Below are 25,639 nucleotides of genomic sequence, written 5' to 3' on the forward strand. Positions count from 1 at the left end.
CCTATCTAACAAACCTGTACATTCTGCACGTCCCAGAACTTAAAGTAAAAAAAGAAATCTTTTTTTAATATTTTAACTTTTATTTTAGGTTTGAGGTAGATGTATAGGTTTGTTATATAGGTAACTTTGTGACTCGGGGTTTGTTGTACAAATTATTTTGTCACCCAGGTGCAAGAGCACCTGGCCAGCATTCTTAGTTAGCATTTACCATTACTATTTTTAATGTTTTTACTTGACTCAAATCTTGAATTCTTTGGAAAATGTAAAACGATGGACAGGTTAGGTAGACAGGCCATGCTAGTTGAAAACAGAGAAGATGGTAAAGTATAAAAGATAGGTGGGCATGGTGGCATGCACCTGTAATCCCAGTTACTCAGGAGGCTGAGGTGGGAGGATCATTTGAGACCCGTAGTTTGAGGCCAGCCTGGGCAGCATAGTGAGACCCCATCTCTAAGAAAAAAATAGTTTCCTCCTTAATCAGTTCAGATCACCTTCTGGATATAAGTCATTAGGTCATTTGTCTGGGTAGAGTAAAGCAAGCTGCCTGGAGTTGAAGTGTCACAGGGAGACTACAGAGGTACTAAAGAGGCTCTTCAGACGGCTTGTTAAAGTTAAGGAGGAGGAGTTAGGCCTCTCAGTCTAGATAGCAAGGAAAGGAATGAACTGGTTTTTATGGACCGAGTTTTGTGAGGCCTAAAAAAGGAGCCATAGGGGATAAAGTTTAAAGATACAGGAATTGTTGTTGTTGTTGTTTTACATTGTTTGAAGAGTTTCTCATTAAAAATAAAAATTCTTTTAAATACACCTTATTTTTTAGAGAAGTTTTAGATTCACAGCAAAATTGAGCAGAAAGTACAGAGAGTTCCCATATACTTCCTGTCCACACATGTACAATCTCTTTGACTGTCAATATTCCACACCAGAGTGGCATATTTGTCACAATTGATGAACCATCACTTACCACCCAAGGTCTGTAGTTTACATTAGGGTTCACTCTTGGTATTATACCTTCTATGGGTTTGAGCAAATGTTTAGTGACACGTATCTACCATTACAGTATCATACAGAATAGTTTCACTGCCCTAAAATTCCTCTGTGCTCCACCTGTTCATCCCTCTCCACCTAATCCCTGGCAGCCACTATAGTCATCATGATGTACAATAGATCTCCTGGCCAGGCATGGTGGCTCACGCCCATACTCCAAACACTTTGGGAGGCTGAGGCTGGTGGATCACTTGAGGTCAGGAGTTTGAGGCCAGCCTGGCCAACACAGTGAAACTCCATCTCTACTAAAAATATAAAACTTTACTTAGTATATCCTCAGGAGTTTTTGGTTAAAAAAATAAAAAGAAAAGAAAATATAAACAAAAAATTTTAAAAATTAAAAAAAAAAAAAAAAAAAAAACACAAAACTGAGCCGGGCACAGTGTCTTGGGTTTGTGATCCCAGCAACTTGAGAGGCTGAGGCAGTAAGATAACTTGAGTCCAGGAGTGTGAGACTGCAGTGAGCTATGATTACGCCATTGTACTCCAGTCTTGGCAACAGAACAAGACCCTGTCTCTAAAAACATAAATTAATTAAAACTATAAACTGGTTAAAATGGTGAACTTTACCTTAATTAAAAAATCACTCTGTTGTTTCTTTGTTATTTACAGAACAAAACTCTTTAACTGGCCAGGTGTGGTGGCTCATGCTTGAAATCCCAGCACTTTGGGAAGCTGAAGCAGGAGGATTAGTTGAGGCCAGGGGTTCAAGACCAGCATGGGTGACAAAATGAGACCCTGTCTCTACTAAATAAATAAATAAATAAATACTACACACCTCTAGTTTTAGCACCTTGGGAAGCTGAGACGGAGGATCACTTGAGCCTAGGAGTTGAGGTATGATTGCGCCACTGCACTCCAGCCTGTCTCTGAAAAACAAAGCAAAACAATTATTTAACTTGGAATACAAGATCCTGTATCTTTAGTCTTATTATTCACATGTACCGTCTTTCGCAGATATTCTAGACATATTGAAAGTAACACTTACTTTTTGTATCTCTGTGTCTTTACATATACTGTTCCCTGTGCCTAGAATTACCAGTATTCTACTCCAGTTGGAAAATTCATACTCACTTTAGAAAATCCTGCTAAAATGTTTACCTCAGCTGAGTTTGGTAACATACCTGTAATCTCAGCTACCCAAGAGGCTGAGGCAAGAGGCTCACTTGAGGCCAGGAGTTTAAGACCAGCTTGGCAAGGTTGTGAGACCCTCATCTCTGAAAAAAAAAATTAGCTTGGTGTGGTGGTGGTGCACACCTGTAGTTGCAGCTATTTGGGAGGCTGAGGTAGAGGACCTCTTAAGCCCAGGAATTTGAGGCTGTAATGAGCTATGATTGTCCCAGTGTACTTCAGCTTGGGCAACAGAGTGAGATCCTGTCTCTAAAAACAAAAATAAATAATAAATTTAAAAAATAAAATAAAATGTTATCCTCACATGAAGCTTTTCTTAGCTTTCCCTGGGACACTTAGTTGCTTTCTGATCTATATTCCCACAGCACTTTCTCTTCAGATTTCTCTTCTATCACTTAGCAGAATTGTTTTGTAACCTGTTAGTTAACGTATCTATTTCCCATTTGATCTGTGACTTTTAAACATTTTTAGAGGTCATAGATGATGTACTGTAAACTTTGGACTCTGTCTAGAAAAAACACACATATAGGTATATATTTACACAATTGTTCGTGAGGTTCATGAGCTTCCCAAAGGACATGCACAGACCATTCACCTGCATTAGAATCACTAGGAATGCTTGCTTATAAAGCAACCCGAGTTACTAAATTAGAATCTTTTGAGGGTAGGCCTCAAATATCTTGAACAAGCCCACCAGGTAATTATTTTATTCACTAGGCTTCAAGAACAACTGTCCTAGCTTAAAGACCCCCATGGTAGACAGTGAGTTCTTGAGGGCAGAGAGTACATCTTATTGATCTTTAGATCTTATCAATCCTTAAACCTTATTGATCTTTGGATCTTGTTGAGCCTAAGATCTCATCGTGTAATAGAGACCAGGATAAGAAAGAGATAATTTTTAGTGATGGTAATCAGAAAAGTTAGCAACCGGAGAAGAGAATCACCTGCCCCACGGGAAATACGTTTTCAGTAGGTTGAGATGAATTAGTGGAAAATACTGTAGGCACAGAGATTGGCAGCAGCAAAGGAGAGAGTCTAGAAAGTGTTATGTATATCCATAGTAGGAAATAATGCCAGAGAGGAGGTTTGTTTAGTCATTAAATAACCATCTCCTCCCAGCACACTATGTTTTAGATACTATGCAACACACTGAGAATAAATATATGAATAAGACATGGCTTTTGCTCTTAAGGAATAAGAGCAATCTAGTAGTAGGGAAAACAAACATAAAATGTGATAAAGAGTAACGATGGAGAGTGAGATTTGAGACATTACCTGCTCTGTGAAGCAGAGAAGGTAATTAAATGGAAACAGGGAATTAATAAGTATTTACTAAATGCACAAGATTAGGAAGGATATTTCAGAAAGAAAAATTTAAAGTACCCAAGTGTGCTGTGGTGAAACAGCATGGCCCACTCTTATAACTGAAAATAGACTGGTATAATTGAACTATAGGTATAGAATAAAGAATTGGATAGATGGTAAAGTGATAGATAGAGTCAAAGAGATTTTTTGTTTGTTTGTTTTTTGTGTTTGTTTTTGAGACGGAGTCTTGGTCTGTCGCCCAGGCTGGAATGCAGTGGTGTGATCTTGGCTCACTGCAACCTCTGCCTCCTGGGTTTAAGTGATTCTCCTGCCTCAGCCTTCCAAGTAGCTGGGATTACAGGCACACGCCACCACACCCGGCTAATTTATGTATTTTTAGTAGAGTCAGGGTTTCACCATGTTGGCCAGGATGGTCTTGAACTCCTGACCTCAGCTAATCCACCCACCTCGGCTTCCCAAAGTGCTGGGATTACAGGCATGAGCCACCGCGCCCTACCCAGAGAGGTATTTTTAAAGAAGGATCAATAGGCCTTTGGTGACCAAGTGAATATGGGGAGTGTGAGAGAGGAGATAAGAAGGGATTGAAGCCATGAAATGGTATTAAAATAGGTTTAGGAGCCTAGGTCAGTCACAAGACCATTAACCAAGAATGAGACTACAGGCAATAACAAAAGTTTGGGGAGCCGTGACAGTGATATAATAATTTCTAATATTTACTGAACACCTACTATGTGGCAGGCACTATACTAAATGCTTTATATGTATGTGTTCAATGCTCACAACAACCCTACATGAGGTAGGTATTAATATAAGCCCTATTTTTACAATAGTATTTAAGGGGTGAGCAGAGAATGAGGATCCAGTGAAGGAGATTGAGATTATGTTCATTAAATAATCTGAATTTTGTTCTTGTTAATTTATATATACATCAGTTTGGGAAAGCACTTAGAGTTCTTTATGCCCAGTGCTATGCTAGGTACTTTGGGAGCCATCCATAGTTTGAGATACATTGTACTTTCAGAGTTACAATACTTGTTTTTTTTTTGAAAAAGCATACTGAGGAGGTGGGATTTGGGTTGATGAGCAAAATGGCAAAGGTCATAAACAGACACATTTCAAAAGAAAACAAACATATGGCCAAGAAAAATATGAAAAAATCTCAACATCACTGATCATTAGAGAAATGCAAATGAAAACCACAATGAGATACCATCTCACATCAGGCTATTATTAAAAAGACAAAAAGCTGGACATGGTAGCACGTGCCTGTAATCCCAGCACTTTGGGAGGCTGAGGCAGGTGGGTGGATCACAAGGTCAAGAGATTGAGATCATCCTGGCCAACATGGTGAAACCTCGTTTCTACTAAAAATACAAAAATTAGCTGGGTGCAGTGGGGCGCATCTGTAGTCCCAGCTACTCAGGAGGCTGAGGCAGGGGAATCACTTGAATCCAAGAGGCAGAGGTTGCAGTGAGCTGAGATCGTGCCACTGCACTCCAGCGAGACTCAGTAAAAAAAAAAAAAAAAAAAAAAAAAAAAAAAAAGAAAAAGTCAAAAAATAACAGATGCTGGCAAGGTTGTGGCGAAAATGGAACACTTATATACTGCTGGTGTAAATTAGTTCAATTATTGTGGAAGATAATGTGGCAATTCTTCAAAGACCTAAAAACAGAAATACCATTTGACCCAGCAATCTCATTATTGGGCATATACCCAAAGGAATATAAGCCGTTCTGTTATAAAGACATGTGCACACGTATGTTCATTGTGACACAAGTCACAATAGCAAAGACATGGAATCAACCTAAATACCCATCAATAGTAGACTGGATAAAGAAAATGTGGTACATATATACCATGAAGTACTCTACAGCCACAAAAAAGAACGAGATCACATCCTTTGCAGGAACATGGATGGAGCTATAGACTATTATCCTTAGCAAACTGATGCAGGAGTGGAAAACCAAATACTGCATGTTCTCACTTATATGTGGGAGCTGAATGATGAGAACACATGACTCATAGAGGGGAACAACACATACTGAAGACTATTGGAGGGTGGGAGGAGAGAGGATCAGGAAAAATAGCTAATGGGTACTAGGCTTAATACCTTTGTTGTCTGTACAACAAACCGCATGGCACAAATTTATTTATATAACAAACCTGCACATGTACCCTGAACTTAAAATACAAATTAAATAAAAATAAAACAAAAATTAGCCAAGTGTGGTGGTGCATGCCTGTAGTTCCAGCTACTTGGGAGGCTGAGATGGGAGGATCCATCGAGCCCAGGAGTTCAAGGCTGCAGTGAGCCATGATCACACCACTGTACTCCAGCCTGGGTGACAGAGCAAGACCCTGTTTCAGAAAAAAAAAAAAAAATACATGTAAATTGTCCTACTTTTTCCCAAGCTCCTGGCAACCACCAATGTGCTTTCTGTCTTTGTGAATTTGTTTATCCTAGACATTTCATGTAAATGAAATCTGTATGATACTGTAATGGTAGATACATGTCACTAAACATTTGTTCAAACCCATAGAAGGTATAATACCAAGAGTGAACCTTAATGTAAACTACAGACCTTCGGTGGTAAATGATGGTTCATTGATTGTGACAAATATGCCACTCTGGCGTGGGATGTTGACAGCCAAAGAGATTGTGCATGTGTGGACAGGAAGCTTATGGAACTCTGTACTTTCTGCTCAATTTTGTTGTGAATCTAAAACTTCTCTAAAAAATAAAGTATATTTAAAAGAATTTTTTTTAATGAGAAACTCTTCAAACAATGTAAAACAACAACAACAACAATTCCTGTATCATTAAACTTTATCCCCTTTTTTAGGCCTTACAAAACTCAGAGGCCTAACTCCTCCTCCTTAACTTTAACAAGCCGTCTGAAGAGCGTCTTTAGTACCTCTGTAGTCTCCCTGTGACACTTCAACTCCAGGCAGCTTGCTTTACTCTACCCAGACAAATGACCTAATGACTTATATCCAGAAGGTGATCTGAACTGATTAAGGAGGAAACTATTTTTTTCTTAGAGATGGGGTCTCACTATGCTGCCCAGGCTAGCCTCAAACTACGGGTCTCAAATGATCCTCCCACCTCAGCCTCCTGAATAACTGGGACTACAGGTACATGCCACCATGCCCACTTATCTTTTATACTTTACCATCTTCTCTGTTTTCAACTAGCATGGTCTGTCTACCCAACCTGTCCATCAGTTTACTATTTTCCAAAAAATTCAAGATTTGAGTCAAACAACATTAAAAACACTAATGGTAAATGCTAACTAATAATGCTAATGTTGGCCAGGTGCAGTGGCTCACACCTGTAATGCCAGCACTTTGGGAGGCCGAGGGACACAGATCACCTGAGGTTAGGAGTTCAAGACCAGCCTGGCCAACACGAAGAAACCCGTCTCTACTGAAAATACAAAATTAGCTGGGTGTGGAATACTTGAGGTCGAGAGTTCGAGACCAGCCTGACCAACATGGAAAAAAACCTATCTCTACTAAAAATGCAAAATTAGCTGGGCATGGTGGCACATGCCTATAATCCCAGCTACTTGGGAGGCTGAGCCAGGAGAATTGCTTGAATCTGGGAGGCAGAGGTTGTGGTAAGCCAAAATTGCACTCCAGCCTGGGCAACAAGAAAAAGTACTATTTTGGAAGGAAAGTGTATCAGTGTTCTCCAGAGAGACAGAATCAATAGGATACATAAAGATAGATATATGAGAGGGAATCTATTAGGGGAATTGGTACACATCATTATGGAAGCTGAGAAATTCCACAGCAGGCCGTCTGAAAGCTAGAGACCCTGAGATGCTGATACCATGGTTCAGTCCAAGTCTGAAGGCCTCAGAACCAGGGAGGCCAATGGAATGTAACTCTCAGTCTGAGAAGAGAGGCCTGAGAACTGAAGGTTAGGCAGGGAGTACTGGTATAAGTTCTGGAGTCCAAAGACCGGGAAGACCAGAGTTCTGTTGTCCCAAGCAGAAGACAAATGTAACCCAGCTCCAGCAGATAAATCAATACATTCGCCTTTTCCTCATTTTTTGTTCTCTACAGGTCCCTAGCAGATTGGATGGTGCCTGCCCACACTGAGGGCAAATCTTCCCTACCTAGTCCACTCAGACTCACACAATCATCTCTTCTGGAAACACCCTCACAGACACACTCCAAAATGATGCTTTACCAGGATTCTAGGTGTTCCTTAGTCCAGTTGAGTTGACATCTAAAATTAACCATCAGAGAAAATGTAAAGAAGACCTAATTTCTTACAAACTCAAGAAACAACGGGAACTGCCTCTCTTCAAATGAGCCTAATTTACATTCATTATAGCCTGATAGCCAAGAGGCTCTGATCTTTAAACTTCTGTAAGCTGCTCTGACAAGAAATAATTGCATACCTATCTGTGAAGAATAATCCATTACATGATTCAATTTCCATTTCATTAACTCTGTTTTCCACTGCCTACTAATAGTGACTATTTATTGAGCTCTAAGTATGTGCCAGGCATTGTGTTGTGTGCTTTATTTTTTTTTAATTTTAATTCTTACAATAAGTATCAATTCACCTGATAGATGAAGAAACTGAAGTTTGGAGAAGGTAAGTAATATTTCCACGATCAGGCAGTTAGTAAATAGGAGAGCCAGGATTCATTCTTTCAACTACTAAATATTAAATCTTTTTTGTCGTTAAGAAAATTTTCGTGGTTTTATTGTATCATGAGGCATTGAAACATCGTGAGCTCCTGACTGAGAGGAGGTAAGCCGAAGTTGCGCAGGGCAAGCCTGAACACGTCATTGGTGCAAACCCAAGCATCGCTGATGTTCTTTAATAGGAACATCAGGTGGAACCCCATGATGAGGTCTTCATCCACCTTAAGCTGGCCCACAGCCATGCTGATGATGTAGCTATCTGGTGAGGGCTTGATGGTCCTGCACCATAATGCTATGCTGGATTTTCTGGAACAGAAGGTTAGACAACTTCTCTGCAATAGCAGCTTTCCCTGGGAACTGTTGTCCCTCCCACACAAGGCATAATGCATCAATGTAAATTGTACCTAATTGGGTTCTATCATTATGAAATAACTGGTAATGATGTTCAGTGAAGCTGGATCCAACCTGCTCCCACACTGGCTTGTCTCCCATTCCGGAGCATCACCTGGCCTTGTGAAGACCTGAGGGGATAGCATGATGGTGGCAGTGTAAATGGCCAAGAAATCTTTAAAATATGATTGTCATCTCTACATAGCCAATATTTCATTAGACAAGGATAACTCATCATAATTAAATTTCTTTTTATTTTATTTATTTATTGCAGAGACAAAGTCTCACTATGTTGCCCAGGCTGATCTCAAACTCCTAGGCTCAAGTGATCCTCCCACCTCAGCCTCCCAAATTGCTGGGATTATAGGCACAAACCACCATGCCCGGCCTATAATTAAACTTCTATCCATTTTTAGTTTTTTGGGTCTTTTTCTTTGAGACAGGGTTTCACTCTGTTGCCCCGGCTAGAGTACAGTGGTGCCATCAATAGCTCACTGCAACCTGAAACTCCTGGGCTCAAGCCTCAAACTTCAGCCTCAGCCTGCCAAGTAGCTGGGACTACAGGAGTGCACCATCATTTTCAGAAATTAAAAAAAAAATTTTTTAGGTAGAGGGTCTCATTATGTTGTCCAGGCTGATCTCGAACTTCTGACCTCAAGCAATCCTCTCGCCTTGGCCTCTCAGAGCTCTAGGATTATAGGCATGAGTCACCATGCCTGGACTTCTATTAATTTTAACTTGAAAGCATACTTCCTTTCTATTTAACCTTGCCTTCATAGATATTTTAATTATAGTTTCTTATTCTTCATTGTTGAACTTAAGCCAGATCCCCACACAGATTCAGTTCTCTTAGTTCTCTCAGTTTGTATAATTCATGACTACCACTCTACTGACTATGTCCGCAGCCCCTGGGGCCTCCTCTGTTTTGTTGCTTGTGATCGAGACCTTAACTTGTCCTCTAGGGTCTAAGATTCATATCTATATTTTTCCATACTCCCCTTTTTTGCTGTTTTCTTTCTTGTTCTTTTCTACAGAGCCGAGGGACTACTCACTCACCTGGCTAAACCAGAATGACACAGATTGCCTCATAAACTGGAATTCTGACAGACCAAGAGCTCAATATCACAGGTCACAAATTACAGCGAACTGTACAAGCAATAGATTTTTTGTGATTTGTTTTTTCTGATGGCTGCTAGAATGAAAAATAAAGAAATACATCTCTAAGAGTAACCATTAAATTTTTCCATATTATTTCAGAGTAGAAATCAATTTAATAAGTCCCTAGCATTGTGATAAATAATTTTTCCACTGTTGTCAACCAATATCAAATACACAGTACTAGTATAGAAACAGCTGTAAGGCTCCTTTCCAGCTAATCAACTCCTCTCCTCCACTCCATTGCCAGCAATCATGCACCTCAGTATCCAATGATTCCAATGTTCTTTTATCCTGTAACAAATGGTAGTCAGAACTCAATATGTGCCTGATTATCATCATGGCAATTATCTTCTTAGGGTTTCAAAACTGGAGCTCTAAATCTCTGATTCAGTCTCATTTTTGCTTTACATTTTCTCTTCTCCTATGCTTCTAGCTATGTATCTTATTTATACAGAGATAAAATTATATCAAATATAGCTAGGGTAATTAAGATGGAACCCTCATACTTAAGCAGATCCTAAGTAGTCCTCTATATATTATGGGTTCCAAATGGTCCTGGAAAAGAATATAAAAAAGTCATTCCAAAAAGTCAATACGTGTTTTTAGAGATGGGTTCTCATTCTGTCACCCAGTCTGGAGTGCAGTAATGCAATCATAGCTCACTGCAGCCTTGAATTCCTGGGCTCAAGCTATCTTACTGCCTCAGTCTCCTGAGCAGCTGGGACTACAGGTGCACACCACCATGCCCAGCATCAGTACAATTTTTTTAAGCTCCAATTTTCTAACTACAAATATATCAAAACTCATCACAATATACTGGACACAGCCCAAGAAAAAAATAGATTTTATACTAAACTTCGTTCTTACCTAAATTATGATCTATAGTCAACTTTAATTGCAGTAGTGGCACTCATAACTTATCAAACATACCAATTTCACATTTGTCATAGTCACGGTATTCCAAAGCTGTCAAATTACTTCCCAGTGGTTACCAATATCAGTTCCCAAATTTCACTAAGATCTAAACAAAACAATTTTTAAAAGTTTCCAGCTTTATTAGTTTACCATCTAGCAAATACTATTTTTAACAATAATGACTCTAGTTATGTTCTGGATTTCACCTAATCTCGTAGATCCCAATATTATCTTTTTCTCATACAACTAATTGCACCCTATGCTTGAGCCAAAACTAGCCACCATTCCCTAAAGCCTTCCAGCTTTTGGGTCATGCCTATCCATTCAACCTCTATCTCCTCTCCTTAACTGAACTCTGGTCATCCCAAACCATGAACTGTGCTGCTGTTTCCTCCCTGGCAAAGATCTTCATTTGAGGCTGTTCTTTCTCTCTCTCTCTCTCTCTCTCTCTCTCTCTCTCTCTCTCTCTCTCTCTCTCTCTTTTCTTCCTTCCTTCCTTTTTGGTTTTTTTTTTGTTTGTTTTTTTGAGATGGAGTCTCACTCTGTCGCCCAGGCTGGAATGCGGTGGTGCAATCTCAGCTCACGACAACCTCCGCCTCCCGGGTTCAAGCAATTCTCCTGACTCAGCCTCCTGAGTAGCTGGGACCACAGGCATGTGCCAACACACCCGGCTAATTTTTGTATTTTTAGTAGACACTGGGTTTGACCATCTTGGCCAGGCTGGTCTTGAACTCCTGATCTCATGATCCACCTGCTTTGGCCTCCCAAAGTGCTAGGGTTACAGGTGTGAGTCACCGCACCTGGCCTCTTTCTTTCTTTTTCTCTCTTTCTTTCTTTTTTCTTCCTTCCTTCCAGGCAGTGGTCCTGTTCTATATTGCCCAGGTTGGCCTCGAAGTCCTAGGGCTTGAGTGGTCTTCCCACTTCAGCCTCCCAAGTAGCTGGAATTACAGGTGCATACAACCAAACCCAGCTGAGGCTGTTCATTTTCCTTTGCTCATATCTTTCCATAAGTCAAGATCAGGTTATCATCTTCTTGTATCTTCTTCGCTGGATCCCCAAGGTATTATTTTGCCATCTTACCTCAATAGCCTCTTTCTTGAAAGTTCATAATACTCAGTTTTATGACTCTCTCAATGTTAAATTTCAATCTCCAACTCTTCCCCCAACATTCACTGAGGACTTCAGTACCAACTGTTTTCCTTTTCTCTTCTCATCCTGAAAGCCTTCATTATCCCCCTTGATGATCTAACACCCAAACCTCACAGATCCTTGACATACCCTATTCTAATTTCTTCATCTCAATTCCATTTGAATCGTCCATTTTTCTTCAGGGGAAAGCACAAACGCAGTCTCCCACTACCACAAATTACACAGTCAAGTTTGCTGTATTTGGGGAAATAGGAAGAACCAACACACCCAGATTGCAATGAATGGGCCTCACCCTGAGAAAACCACTTTTGTGATCATGGTATCTCCCCTGCTAGGTATCAGTTATTCGCTTCTGTAGTGACACCTGGAATGGCTCTACTTCCAAAACCGAACACAGAGGGTCCACTCTACTAAATCTAAAACTCCCTGAATTTACCCTTCAACTTCCTCAAGGCCTTTAATTCATTAATCCTCTTAGCTATTTTATGTGCACTTTTGGGGTTTTTTGGGTTTAGGGGGGCTGGAATTCCTTTATTTTATCTTAAAAAAATTTTTTTTTATTTCCACAGGTATTGGGGGAACAGGTGGCATTTGGTTGCATAGTTTTTTAGTGGTAATTTGGGAGATTGTGGTGCACACCTCACCAGAGCAGTATACACTGCACCATGCTTGTAGTCTTTTATCCCTCACCCCCTTCCTACCCTTTCCTCCTGAGTCCCCAAAGTCCATTGCCATCACATACTTTTGGACTTCACTTCCTTGTCTACTTAGGAAAGAGTCCATGGACAGTGGGACTTCAATAACAGTAACCAACACTCTCTATTCTCCTATCCCCTTGATTTTCCACCATACCTATGTCAAGTCTCACCCACAAATCAACCCAACTGTTTATATTCTCCATTCCTGCTTACAGATTACAAAGTACTGCTGAGTAAAATTACATACTCCTGACCACCAGCTTCCCTTCCATCCAATCCATCCTCCACTGCCAACAGAATGTTCTTTTTTTAAAGTTGGTAAATAGAAAGTATATATATTTATTGTGTACAATATGATGTTTTGAAATACGTATAGATTGTGGAATGGCTAAATTGAGCTAATAAGTAACATGTGCATTATGTAACATACTTTTTTATGGTAACAACACTTAAGAATGATCTTTTAAAACATAAATTAGGCAGGGCTTCTGGAATGGCAGAGGAACTCAGCAAATCCTCTCTTCCTTAAAACAATGATAAAACTGTAAAAATTGTCAAAAACAATAATTTCAGGACTCTGGAAATAGACAAAAATTAAACAAATTAAGAAGAATTTAAGAAAACCTGTGGAATCTTTGGCTAAGACCAGTGGGAGACTACAGGGCTATTAGCCCAAGGCTGCTTCCATCTCTCCCTTCCCTATCAGGTCCCTTCAAGCTGATTTTACAAGGAAAGTCAAGGCAAGCCATAAAAAATAACAATTTAGATGCTGGAGTGGAATTACTTCACAAAGAATGAACACCAAAAACGTCCTATGCCCAGAGGTGTTTAAAACAATAGCAAACTCAATTTCATACAATCAAGGAAAACCAACATCGAAGTTACCTGAGGTTATAATATTGGTTGAAGCAAGCAACAGAATAGCAGATCTACCTGAAGTTTTCAGAGATTTCTAGAAAACAGGACAGTAATAGTGGAGCTTGATAAACACTTTCAAGGCCCTGGTTGTCTAGAAGGCTGGTGTGCATGTGCAAGGCTGCACTGAAGTTCAAGGTACCAGAGAGGGGCCCAGTTATTTACATTCCCTTGGCTGAATGTGGGGCATTGCACAGACTACAGAAGGACATGAGAAGGCCTATCAGGAAGTAAAAGTCACGGAAGACTTGTAAACTCTCCAAACTTTGAATGTGTTTCCCAACCCACACACAACTTTGTCAGCAAAGAGCAGAAGACATACTGGCCCAAGGTGTTTAAGGACAACCTTTAGCAAATTATTGGCTGACCACTAAGTTATTCTGACCCAAATATGACACCTAGTAAGCCAGGCTTAGAAATTTTTTTAAAAATTTTTATTTTTAAATTACATTAAATTAAATTAATTTATTTCTTTTGAGATGGAGTCTCTCTGTCGCCCAGGTTGGAGTGCAGTGGCATGATCTCGGCTCACTGTGACCTCTGCCTCCCGGGTTCAAGTGATTCTCCTACCTCAGCCTCCCGAGTAGCTGGGACTATAGGCACATATCACCATGCCCAGCTAATTTTTGTATTTTTAGTAGAGACAGGGTTTCACCATGTTGGCCAGGACTGTCTCAATCTCTTGACCTCGTGATCCACCTGCCTCGGCCTCCCAAAGTGCTAGGATTATAGGCATGAGCCACTGTACTCAGACTTATTTTATTTTTTTGAGTTAGAGTCTCACTCTGTCGGCCAGGCTGGAGCACAGTGGCAAGATCTCAGCTCAATGCAACCTGTCTCCCAGGCTCGAGCAATTCTTCTGCCTCGGCCTCCCAAGTAGCTGGGATTACAAGTGTATGCCACCACGCCCAGCCAATTTTTGTATTTTTAGTAGAGACGGGGTTTCACCATGTTGGCCGGGCTGGTCTCGAACTCGATTACCTCAGATAATCCTGCCTTGGCCTCCCAAAGTGCTGGGATTACAGGCATGAGCCACTATGCCCAGCCAATTTTTTTTTTAACTCAGCAAAAGTCTGGTTACAGTGGCTCATGCCCGTAATTCCAGCACTTTGGAAGGCTGAGGCAGGAGGATCACTTGAGCCCAGAACTTCAAGACCAGCCCCGGCAACATAGGGAGACCCCCTCTCTACAAAAAAAAAAAAAAAATTAGCCAGACGTGGTGGGACATGCCTGTGGTCCCAGCTACATGGGAGGCTGAGGCGGGAGGATCATTTGAGCCCAGGAGATTGAGGCTGCAGTGAGCTATGCTCACACCACTGCACTGCAGCCTGAGCGACAGAATGAGACCCTGTCTCAGAAGGATAGAAGAGAAGGGGAGGGCAGTGGAAGGAAGGGGAGGGGAGGAGGAGACAAGAGGAAAGGAAAGGAGAGGAGAGGAGAAAGAAAATACAACAGAGGGGTGGAGTGGGATGGGGCAAAAAAAAAGAGAAAAACAGGAAAGCTACAAAATCATCAGGGAGTAGGGATCAGGACACTGAGCTTAACAATTTAAGGAATTGCCAGACTGTTTTCCAAAGTGGCTGTACTCATTAGGATGTCTATCATAAAAACGATGGACAATAAGTGAGTGTTGGCCAGGGAGTGGAGAAAACTGAAACCTTCATACTCTGCTGGTGGAAACGTAAAACGGTACAACCAATGTAAAAAGCCTGTGCTTTAGAAAACAGTGTGGCAGTGCCTCAAAAGGCTAAACATTAGAGCTACTCTATGACCCAAAAAGTAGAAACAACCCAAAATGCCCATCAACTGATGAATGGATAAACAAAGTGTTATATATCCATACAGTGGAATATTATTCACCCAAAAAAAGAAATGAAATACTGATACATGCTATAACATGTATGAACCTTGAAAATACTATGCTAAGTGAAAGAAACCAGACACAAATGACCATCCCATTTATATGAGATGTTCAGAGTGTGAAAATTCATAGAGATAGTAAATAGACTGAGGCTGCAAGGGGCTGAGGGCAGGGGGAAATGGAGAGTGAGTGCTAATGGGTATGGGGTTTCTTTTTGGTGTGATGGAAATGATCTGGAATTAAATAGTGGTGATAGTTGTACCATCTTGTGAATATATTAAAAACCACTGTGTTACACACTCTTAAATGACGTATTTTATGACATGTGAATTATATCTCAAATTTCAAAAACACTTAGTGCTAAGTGAAAGCGGCCAGATGCAAAAGGCTATATAGCATATGATTGCATTTATATAAAATATCTAGAAAAGACAAATCTATAGACAGCATATTATTGCTTGCCTGGGGCCACTGACGGGAAGCAGGATTGACTGCAAAAAGTGTATAGGGAACCTTTTATTCTGATGGAAATGTTTTAAAAGTGGATTGTGGACATAGTTGCACAACTGTATAAATTTACTAAAAAGTTTTGAATTGTATACTTAAAATAGGTGACTTTTATGCTATGTAAACTAAACTTTAATAAGCTGTTTTTTTAAAGAAAAGAAAATATAAATCAACTAGAACTCCTTGGAAAAATACCAAGTCTGAGACAGGAAATATATAAGCTTTGTGCCAGGAATCAAGAAAGCTATGGAACACTAATGAGTTATGTCAGGAACATACAGGAGGCAACACATTGGCAAAAGATGGGAAATATTGAGCATTAACAAGGATAGTGAATGCAGTCAGTTAAAACCCATCGAATATATTTTTTAATTTTTAATTTTTATGGATACATAAATATATGTACATATTTATTATGGGGGTACATGTGATAGACATTTTTTAAAGGGTAGTTAATAATGACAGGGAAAGAACAAACATATGCAACACATTGGCTATCATTGAAAGTAAGTAGAGCACCAACTCTTTACTCTGAAAATTGGTAATTAAGGAAAGAATTAATCGTTTTTTATGCCTTCCCTGTAGGAGTAACACAATAGTCCCAGTTGATAAGGGAAAAGTTTACTTTCAGAAAAATTCCAACTAATTAATGTGGAAAACAAAATTAGGGAATCACTATTTTGAAACCACTAGTGAAATGATTAATTCCGCCAATGGTCATCAACAGATTAAACTATTACATGAAAAGTTGAAGGGAAACATAATGAAGGAGTCAGGCAGGGCATGGTGTCTCACACCTGTAATCCCAACACTTTGGGAGGCTGAGGTGGGAGGATCACTTGAGCCCAATAGTTTAAGACCAGCCTGGGCAATGTATTGAGATCCTATCTCTACAAAAAAAATTTTAATTAAAAAATTAGCCAGGGCCGGGCACAATGTCTGACCACCTATAATCCTAGCACTTGGAAGGCCAAGGCAAGCGGATCACTTGAGGCAAGGAAATCGAGACCAGCCTGGCCAACATGGTGAAACCCCATCTCTACTAAAAGTAAAAACTAAAAACAAAAAAAATGGCGGGCCGTAGTGGCACACACCTGTAATCTCAGCTACTTAGGTGGCTAAGGCAGGAGAATCTCTTGAACCTGGGAGGTAGAGGTTGCCACTGCACTCCAGCCTGGGTGACGGAGTGAGACTCTGTCACAAAAAAAAAAAAAATAGCCAGTCAGGGTGGTGCATGCTTGTAGTCCTATCTATCCAGGAGGCTAAGACGGGAGGATCACTTCAGCCAGGAGTTCAAGACTGCAGTGAGCTATGATCATGCCACTACACTTCCGCCTGGTGACAGAGCAAGACCACATCTCTAAAAATAATAATAATAAGCTAAATAAAATAAGAAGGAATCAAGATGTTACTCATTCATTAAAAATCAAATGGATGTTGAGACTTAGGAATTCTCTAATTAAAAAAAGAAAAAACCATAATGAAGAATTTACATCAATTAATGGGCAAAACAGCCAGCTAGCATTAAATGGCAGTATTAAACTCATATATATCAATATCAATCCCAAATTTAAATGGACTAAATGCCCCAATCAAAAGACACAGACAGGCAAATTGGATAAAAAGCCAAAACCCATCAGTATGCTGCATCCAGACCCATCTCACATGGAAGGGTACACAAAGACTCAAAGGGATGGAGGAAGATTTACCAACAAAATGGAAAGAAAAAAAAAGCAGGAGTTGCAATTCTCTTCTCTGATAAAATAGACTTTAAAGCAACAGAGACCAAAAGAGACAAAGCAGGACATTACATAATGATAAAAGGATCAATGCAACAAGAAGAGCTAATGATCCTAAATATATACGGACCCAATACAGGAGCACCCAGATACATAAGACAAGTTCTTAATGACTTAGAAAGAGACTTAGACTCCCACACAATAATAGTGGGAGACTTTAACTCCACATTGTCAATATTAGATAGATCAATGAGACAGAAAATTAACAAGGATATCCAGGACCTGAACTCAGACCAGAAATAAGTAAACTTAATAAACATTTTCAGAACTCTCCACCCAAAATCCACAAAACATACATTTTTCTCAGTATCACATCACACCTATTCTAAAAGTGACCACAAAATTGGAAGTAAATCACTCCTCAGCAATTCCATAGCATTTCACAGGTTTAAATGAAATATTGGTTGGCTACTTGTTTGTTATTTTCCTCCCTTATTCCTTCCTGTCTCCATTGCCAAGCACAATTATTGGCATAAAAGAGGTTTTTAATATCCATTTTTAGACTGCATTCTAGCCTGGGCAATAGAGCAAGATTCTCGTTCTCTCTCCCTCTTTCTCTTCTTCTTTCTTTCTCTTTTTCATTCTTTTCTTTCTTTCTCTTTTTCTTTCTTCTTCTTCCTTTCTTTCTTTTTTCACTTTCTTAAAAAAAAAAGAAATAGAATGGATGTGTGCCTCCAGATGTGATTCAAAGTGAAATACACAGTTACCCCGTGAAATATTCTTGACCAAATGAAGAAAGTTGAGCCTGAATATCATCAAGCCTCTAAAGCTAACTTCCATTATAGAAAAATATGGGATATAGAGGAATAAAGTAAATGATAGCATAAAAAAGAAAACAAACAAATCTAAAATGTGAAATATTCTACAGGACCATTGATCCACTTTCTGCAATAAGTCAATGGCTTGACAAAGAAAATGTGAGGCATAGACTGCTCTCAATTAGGAGAGACTGACTGGGCATGGTGGTTCATGCCTGTAATAGCAGCACTTTGGGAGACTGAGGCAGGAAGCTCTCTTGAAGGCAGGAGTTAAAGACCAGCCCTGGCAACATAGTGAGACCCACCCCACCCCCCCATCTCTACAAAAAAATAATTTAAAAACAATTGGCTTATGACATGCACCTGTAGTTCCAGCTACTTGGGAGGCTGAGGCAGAAGGATCCCTTGAGCTCAGGAGTTCAAGGTATCAGTGAGCTATGATCATGCTATTGCACTCCAGCCTGAATGACAGAGAGAGAGACCCTGTCTAAAAGAGAGAGAGAGAGACAAACTTAAGGCCAGGCATGGCAGCTCATGCCTATAATACCAACACTTTGGGAGGCCAAGGCAGGAGAATCATTTGAGCCCAAGTGCCATTGCACTCCCACGACCTCAGCTTACTGCAACCCCTGCCTCCTGGGTTCAAGCAATTCTCCTGCCTCAGCTTCCCAAGTAGCTGGGATTACAGGCACTCGCCACCATGCTTGGCTAATTTTTTGTATTTTTAGTAGAGACTCTGTCTCAAAAAAAAAAAAGAACCAATGCCTTCAAACTCTTAAAGCCCTTGAAAGTATTCAGCAGATCCCTTCATATCACCATAAGTATCCATCTACCTCTTCTTCCTCTAATTAAGATTGCTTTTCTCTCAAGTACTAGCACTCAAGTTAAACTTTAAAAACTGTTTTCTTTTGTTTAATAACTAATATTACGAAATATTTTCCATTTGTTATTGCTATGTGTAATCTTTTACTGACCCTATGGATTAAGCAAGCTTTTATCTGCTATTCTGGAAACATAACCACCACCACTTATAAATTGTTTCTCTGACAAAATTGTCCAAAGCTCCAAACTGCTAATTTCAATACTTAAACTTTTAAAAATACACAAAGAAAATTATACAGAAAGAAAAATTCACAAAAGGATTAAACATTTACTCTGTTCATGATGTACAAATGGTTATTTTAGGATACCAAAAAGAGCTAGTTGGTAAGGGAAAGTTATTTACAGAAGAATTTCAGTTGATAGTTGTAGAAGGAGCTGGGCAAGGTGGCTCATAGCTGTAATACCAGAACTTTGGGAGGCTGAGGCGGGAGATCACTTAAGCCCAGGAGTTCAAAGTTACAATGAGCCATGATCATGCCACTGCACTCCAGCGTGGGTGATAGTGTAAGACCCTGACTCAAAAAAAAAAAAAAATAGTGTAGAAGGAATGACAGAACTAGAAAAATCACCATTTGGAGTACCCTTATGAAACAAATAATTCAGATGATGATCATCAGTGGATGCTATGACAATGAGGATGGCTTTCCAACAATTAGGGTAAATGAAAAAGACAAAAAGGAATTTTAAAACAGAAAGATCAAGTTGTCAACAATCTGTACTCACTGCTTAGTCGTAGCATCAAAAGTGGACCAACCAGACATTGGAGCCGGTGTGAGGGCTTGGATTCAAGAGAAAGACAGCATGGCATATTCCAAGAATGGAAAATGGAATTTAGAATTGCTGAGGTACAGAGTGTGAGGTGAGGAGTGGTGATAAATGAAGCTGATGCAGGAGCCAGATGTAGGGCCTTGTAAGTCACTTAAAGAATTTTGAATTTTGTTTTTTTTTTCTTTAGCCCCACCCCCCTTGAATTTTCTCTTAAAGGGACCGGAAGTCACTGAAGGGTTTTTGTTTTAGAATGTGTTCTCTGACTATAGCGTGGGACATGATTTGAGGGTAAGATAAGAATGGCGGCAGGTCAATGAATTAGGAGACAGTTGTAATAGTTCAAGATTGAGATGACTGTAACCTGGACCAAGGTAGTGGCATTAGGAAAAAGGTGAAGTATATGGATTCAATGAATATTTAGCAAATAAACCTGAAAGGATTTGATAGTAAAATAGAGAGAGGATGGTGTGAAGGTTTCAGACTTGGGGAACTGGGTTGACGGTTGTGCCATTCACTGACATAAGGAACACAGGAGGAGGAATGGGCGTAGGCAGAGAGAGGATGGGGAATGAAGTAGCTCAGTATGGGAAATAGTGAATTTGCGATGACTATGGAGCATGCAAATAGGCAGATGGCTACACAGGGTCTGAAGCTCAGAAAAGAGATCTGGGTTGAACACACATTTGTGTGAAGTCAGTGTTTTTTGTAAGCAGCTGAAGCCATGAGAATACATAAGATGAGCCTAGTCAAAAACAGCAAAGTGGGCAGGCATGGTGGCTCACGCCTGTAATCTCAGCACTTTGGGAGTCCAAGGCAGGTGGATCACTTGAAGTCAGGAGTTTGAGACCAGCCTGGCCAATGTGGTGAAACCCTGTCTCTACTAAAACTACAAAAATTTGGCTGGGTGTGGTGGTTCATGCCTGTAATCCCAGCACTTTGGGAGGCTGAGGCGGGTGGATCACCTGAGGTCGGGAGTTCAAGACCAGTCTGACCAACATGGAGAAACCCCGTCTCTACTAAAAAATACAAAATTAGCCAGGCATAGTGGCACACGCCTGTAATCCCAGCTACTTGGGAGGCTGAGACAGGAGAGTTGCTTGAATGTGGGAGATGGAGGTCACAGTGAGCCAAGATTGTGCCATTGTACTCCAGCCTGGGCAACAAGAGCAAAATTCCATCTCAAAAAAAAAAATTAGCCAGGTATCGTGGCATGCACCTGTAATCCCAGCTACTCCAGAGGCTGAGGCACAAGAATCGCGCCACTGCACTCCAGCCTGGGTGGCAGGGTGAGACCCTGTCTCAAAAACAAACTAACAAAAAACAGCAAGGCATAACATGTGTCCCTGTAGCCCCATATCTTTTACCTCAAGTAACATCACACCAATGGCAGAAAAGAAACCAGATCACAGTGAATTGAAGAGTGGGAGGTGAGGAAATAAAACGTGAATGAAGGGGAAGAAAGAGATGACAGGATCTGAAAATGGATATGAATTTGTATAGCACTCATCTATGCTGTCCAATTAACCCTTTGCTATATACTGTCTTATATCATATTACGAATATATAGTATTATCCACTTCAAAAAAGGCCTCACATCCGTGTCCAGTCTTCCTAATAAAATGAAAGCATCTCATGAAGCTTTTTAAAAATTTCTGTTTCAGCCTCCGCCGCCGCCACCGCTTGGGCAGGCAAGCGATGTAGTAGCCGCCAGGCTGTCTCCCGCCCTGCCTGGCCCGAGCCTCGCGGGCCGCCGCCGCCACCGCCGCCATGAAGAAGCAGTTCAACCGCATGAAGCAGCTGGCTAACCAGACAGTGGGCAGAGCTGAGAAAACAGAATTCCTCAGTGAAGATCTATTACAGACAGGACCTCTGCGGGCTGGCCAGACTGAAGTCGGATCCAACTGCACTGGACGTTTTTTCTCGGGGCAGCCCAGATTACTTCTGTGAACTATAGTGATGTCTTCCTGGTTTGGTGGCCTTGACTCTGGCTTAAGCTGTTCTTGGAGCAAGTGGGCAGCAATGTGGCCCCATCTCAAGTGTGCTCATAAATGGCACAGAAAAGGGGAAGAGTTCCCTAACTGTGGGATAAAAGAGAATGAAGGCACTATGGAATTCTGAATATCAGAGAATGAGGGACGTCAAAATCTTTGTAGTGACCTAGAAGAGACCTAGGAAGCATCAGAGCTTTGAATATGGCAGCAAACTATAAGTTACTCGCTTCAATTACAGCAGAAAGAGGTAGAACTGAATCTTCCGAAAGCAAGAAAGTAAGCACTGCAGGATGCGTTGCAGGACCGGCAGCCAGCCCTGGAGTCAGCACATTCAGGGGAGGGGGTTTCCATCCACACCGCATCCCCTCCATTCGGGTGGTACTCATTGTGCTTCAGTTTCCATGAGTACATGAGTTTTTGTGACATAATTTCATCACAGCAATAAACAGATTGCCCGATCAAGTTTTAAAACATGAGTCTCCAGTTGGCCATTGATGGCATATTGCTCAGACTTCCAAAGTGGAAGGAACGACTAGCTTTGATGAAAATGAAATCTACAAATTACAAACACCAGATACCCTCCAGGAGCTCAAGCAAAAGAGAAGTAAAAGACCAAAAATAAAAAATCTCTTTAGGCCAGGCACAGCAGCTCAGGCCTGCAGTCCCAGCACTTTGGGAGGCTGAGGCAGGCAGATTGCTTGAGTCCAGGAGTTCGAGAGCAGCCTGAGCAATGTGGTGAAATCCCATCTCTACAAAAAAACATCCGGGTGTGGTGGTGCTTGCCTGTAGTCCCAGCTATTTGGGAGGCTTAGGTGGGAGGATCAGTTGAGCCTGGGAAGTGGAAGTTGCAGTGAGCCAAGATTGTGCCACAGCACTCCAGCCTGGGTGACAGAGTGAGACCTTGTCTCAAAAAAAAAAAAGTATTTGTTTCCTGTATCCCCCACTGTACATACAGAAGTCAGAGAGCTGTTTGAAATCCGGAGGCTTAGTTGCTGACTATACACGAACAAAGGTAGGCAATATCTTTGTACAAGGTAGTCCCTCCAGTGAGGCAGGCAGGCAAATTCAGCAGGCTAGACTATATATTAAAAGGTTGATTTGTGAGCACATTTTTTAAACAAAGGGAAATATATTAAAAAATAAATAAATAAATAAAACAAAGGGAGTTTATATCCACAAGGATATATTAACATCAGATTATATAAGCCTGATAAACTATCTTTCTCTACTCAAGATATTTTTATAAAAAGCCAGCCTAACCAGAACTGGGGACAAGAAGATTGGTAGGAAGAAACTTACCCTTAGCTGTAATGTTTTAATATTTTTATAAGAAGAATGTACTCACATGTTACCTATGTAATTAAACAAACAAACAAAAAGGCTAAAGAAACAAAGCATCATTCTTCCCCTTTCCAGACCCTTTGCAAATAACCAGCCTTTACCCTTCTATTCACAGATCACTATTTCAGACGGCCAATTTATAAGGCAGTTGAGTGAGTTAGGATTTCTTTACATTATTACATTTCATTCTCTTTTTCCTGAGACCATACTCTGGTCTTTGATGGAAACTTTAAAAACACCTTGTCTCATTAAAAGAAAACCTAGTTCTCTCAGGGTAGGTTAATTCTGCAGATGTATGCCTTCATATAGCTGTTTTTATCCACTTTGTTTCATTTTACTTCATTTTCAGACAGTGACCTTTCCCCATCCTTACTTGCAAAATCTGAGGGCCCCTTTCTAGAAGGCACCTTTCCTCCTTTTTAAATAATGTGTAAGAGTACTTGTTGACAGATAGAGCATTAAAAGAAAAGGACACATTAATAGGTTTATCAGTAAGATTTTAGAAGCCTGAACTAGATAACCTCTGTTCCTTAGATTTGATGAAGATTCTGATTAAAGTAGAATAGCCTTGGCTGCCTCAAACATTTCTCTTCGCCTCTGGCACCAAGGAGGACACAAACCAAGCCACACCAGGACAATCTCCACTCAAGCATAGCAAGTTTGGACTGTGTGAAAGGTCCCCATTTTACAATAAACAAGCTTCCCTATAACTTTGAAACACTAATCCCAGGAAAAGACTAGAAATTGGTTCAAAGTAGTATTGTGACAGATCTGTTGGCTCAGATCCCATATACAACAGCAGGTGAAAGTAGATGAAGAGCAGCAAACCCTTATCTGATGGATTGATTTCAACTTAGGAAAGGTGTTTAGTCAGCCTGAAAATATTTAAACTCCACTTTGCCTTTTTTGATATTTTAAGATAGTCATTTGTATGAAGACACTTAGTGTCATACTAATCAAATTTGCAGATGATAAACTGGAAAAGAAGCTAGAACAACTGGATGAGATTCAGGATTCAAAAGAAGTTTGACAAGTAGGAATGATAAGCTAAATTTCTTAAGCTGAAAAGACAGAGATCAAATCAAAGCCTTATACTAGGTCCTAAAATACAAGCATCAAGTACCAAATGGATAAACATAGTTGAGTTAAAGTCCCAGGGATTTCAACTAACTGTAGGCTCAACATAACTCAACAGAGTGATCAATGTGGCTGTCAAAAAAAAAAAAAGAAAAGAAAAAAAGCTAACTTAATTTTGGCCTGCATGAGTAGTAGCATAGGGTCTAAAAGAAAATCACTAACTCACTCCTCTGTACTGATCAGAACATGTACCTGAAATAGTACATTTCATTCTAGATGTCAGTCTTTAAAGAGAGATATTCATGAACTGAAATATGAACAGAACAGAATAATTGGAATGATGAAGAGATCTTAAAACTCTGCCATGAGAGTAATGGTGGTAAACGAACTGCAGATGTTTAGTACAGAGAAGACAAGACTTAGTATAGGAAACCAATGACCACTGTGTTCAAATATAAAGGGTTGCCCAATAATGGAAGAGACTGTCTCTAGAGCAATTTCCTCAAATAATGAAGTATTCAGGCACAGACCTAAACTCACTTAGTGGAGATATTGAGAGAGATTCAAAAGCCTGGGATAAATCCTAGGTATCTCAGCGAAAAGAGCCCCAAAGTGATGTCACTTCAGTAGCAGTAAGTATACCCCAGCATAGAGATCTTGGTTGCTAAATATCATTCCCCACTTAAGGGAGCCAGGCTTCCTTGGAAAAATAGCTGATTCCAAGGTTAGGGCCAGGAAAAAAACATCATAAGCCTGAAATATTCTTGTTGTCCCAGAAAGTAAGGAAGTGCCAAAGAATGATGGAGGCATGTCAGTGGACATAGAAACCAGCTTGAAGAAGCTCCCACTGAACAAATCTGGGCCAATTAGAGCATCAAAATGAATAAACAGTAAAACACTATATAACTCACGTAATAAGTAAGAATCCATGAGTTCATACCAATAATCAGTCAATCAATCAATACATAGGGTAAAAGGAAATCTCTTCCTTACAATTGAATGTCAGTAAATAAGTGTATAACTAATGATGTATTTAGAAAAATCACCATTTTTCAGCCTGGTGCAGTGGCTCATGCCTGTAACCCCAGCACTTTGGGAGGCTGAGGCAGGTGGATCACCTGAGGTTGGGAGTTCAAGATCAGCCTGACCAACATGGAGAAACCCCGTCTCTACTAAAAATACAAAAAAATTAGCCCGACATGGTGGCACATGCCTGTAATCCCAGCTACTCGGGAGGCTGAGGCAAGAGAATCACTTGAACCTG

The 25,639-nt window shown here is 40.3% G+C and overlaps 1 non-coding gene and 1 pseudogene across 1 annotated transcript; both read right to left on the reverse strand.

Moving 5' to 3' along the window:
* Positions 1 to 8,222: 8,222 nt before the first annotated feature.
* Positions 8,223 to 8,658, reverse strand: LOC100387474 (nuclear transport factor 2 pseudogene; annotated as a pseudogene).
* Positions 8,659 to 11,957: 3,299 nt separating this feature from the next.
* On the reverse strand, positions 11,958 to 12,123 carry LOC118150872 (U1 spliceosomal RNA). Its single transcript, XR_004738995.2, has one exon. It is a non-coding gene; the product is annotated as a U1 spliceosomal RNA (small nuclear RNA).
* Between the last annotated feature and the right edge of the window lie 13,516 nt (positions 12,124 to 25,639).

Source organism: Callithrix jacchus, chromosome X (assembly GCF_049354715.1).
Source record: "Callithrix jacchus isolate 240 chromosome X, calJac240_pri, whole genome shotgun sequence".
Classification (NCBI taxonomy): domain Eukaryota; kingdom Metazoa; phylum Chordata; class Mammalia; order Primates; family Cebidae; genus Callithrix; species Callithrix jacchus.